Source organism: Vombatus ursinus, unplaced genomic scaffold (genome assembly GCF_900497805.2).
Source record: "Vombatus ursinus unplaced genomic scaffold, bare-nosed wombat genome assembly UNPS02014258.1, whole genome shotgun sequence".
NCBI classification, from domain to species: Eukaryota; Metazoa; Chordata; class Mammalia; order Diprotodontia; family Vombatidae; genus Vombatus; species Vombatus ursinus.
The window spans coordinates 315,551-317,647 of record NW_020954036.1 but is presented as its reverse complement, the minus strand read 5'-3'; the positions used below and the strand labels follow the sequence as shown (position 1 = coordinate 317,647).

The following is a 2,097-nucleotide window of genomic DNA, read 5'->3' as shown; positions in this document are numbered from 1 at the left end:
AAAAGAAAATACTAATTAAAATAAGTAATTATATAAACAATTTCATTATAAAATATGGGGAAATGAATATACACATAAATATATTTTGTAAGAATTATCAAGCTGAAAAGATACAATAATTTGCAATGGTTTGTCATTTCTTAACAAAATTTGAAATATGTTCTTGATAATTGGAGGAGTCACCCTCTGCATTACAGAGTTATTTCTCCTCCCCAAGAAGGAGTCAAACTTTGTCCATAAATACTTAGAGGCTTATCCATTCTCAATAATGAGTCTCATTTTATATAACATTTTGTTGAGGGCAAATTTCATATTCTTATTCCTTAAACTAGATCAAGCGTTTCAACACGAGGGCCACAAGATTACTTAATATCTGAACCACTGAGCCAAGTAAGGGACTGGGAGCAGGTTGCAGGTAGATGATGATGTTAGGCCCATAGGCAAAAAGGATTGCTGTGAGGTATGCACTGAAAGTTGAAAAGCTCTATGTCTACCTTCTGTGAAGAATATTTTTTTGTTTGTTTGTTTTGGTTAGGCAATTGGGGTTAAGTGACTTGCCCATAGTCACACAGCTAGTGAGAGTTATGTGTCTGAGGCCAGGTTTGAACTCAGGTCTTCCTGACTTCAGGGCCAGCGCTCTATCCACTGTGCCACATAGCTGCCTCAAGCGTATCTTGATATGGAGATCCCAATGCAAGTATAGGAAATGAGAATGAGGAAGAAGCATATGAGAGAAAAAAGACCAACATGAATGAAACTAACCCACTGGGCTAAAGATGTATTTGCATAGGCCAGAGCTAAAACAGCAGGAATGTCACAGAAATAGTAGCATACTTGGTTGGGGTCACAATAAGGTAACTGGAAAGTAAAGGAGGTCAGGATAGTAGCATGAACACAACCACACATCCAAGTACTTGTTGCTAGGATAGAGCACAACCTATGATTCATAACAACTGTATAATGTAGAGGGTGACAGATGGCAACAAAGCAATCATATGCCATTACAATGTACAGTCCTCAGTGCAACCCACGAAATGGTAGAAGAATAATTGGGTTGCACATCCTTGGAAAGAGATGACTGGTGTCTGACCAGAAAGATAAAACAACATTTTGGGTGAGATAACTGAGGGGTAGCCCATGTCAAATAGAGATGTTTCCCAGGAAAAAAATACATGGGGGTATGAATATGAGAGGAAGAAATGATGGCCATGAGGATGAACACATTCCCTGACAGTGTGCATAGGTACAGAGATAAGAAGAGAACAAAGAGCACTGTCTCCAGCCCGTCTCTATCAGGGATTCCCAGCAGGAATAACTCGGTCACGACTGTGTAGTTCTTCATTTCCATGGAAAACTCAGCTCTTAGCTATCTGGAAAGGAAATATATAATTTAATTTAATTTAAAAAAACAGTGCTTTTGAATCCAAGAGAATGAAATGCTTCAAACTGCCCCAGAAGTTATAGACTGCTGCTGTCTGGGTTCCACAATTTCTGAGTACTAAATACTAACAACCCAGATCTTTCTGATGCAAATATCCACAGTGACTGAGACAGAAAGGAGCTAGGTGTGAGAGAGAAAATGTATTAGATTGACTACCAAACTGAAGGTCTACAGAGGTGTTGTGCTGATCTCATTGTTTGCCTGTGAAACCTGGCTAGTATACAAGTGCCAGGGTAAGAGATTGAATTGCTTCCATTTGAATTGCTTTAGGAAGATTCTGAAGTTCATCTGGCATGATAAGGTACCAGACACTGAGGTTCTTTCTTGAGCAAAACTACCAAGCATTCTAACTCTGCTTCAGAGAGCACAATTTCAATGGGCTGTCCATGTTATTTGATTACCATATATATGCTTGTCTAAAATACTATTTTATGAAGAACTCACAAAAGGCAAGCACTCACGTGGTGGTCAGAAGAAGCAACATAAAGGACACTCTCAAGACCTCTCTGAACAACTTTGGAATTGATTGTGTGACATGGGAGACACTGGCAAAGGACCACCCAGCATGGCATGCCCTCATCAAAGAAGATACTGTGTTCTATGAGCAAAGTAGAATTGAAGCAGCTTAAAAGAAACTTGAGATGTTCAAATTTAGA

At 39.1% G+C, this 2,097-nt stretch overlaps 1 pseudogene; it reads right to left on the bottom strand.

Annotated features, from left to right (window-relative positions):
- Window positions 1–328: 328 nt before the first annotated feature.
- Window positions 329–1,342, bottom strand: LOC114042089 (annotated as a pseudogene).
- Window positions 1,343–2,097: the final 755 nt, after the last annotated feature.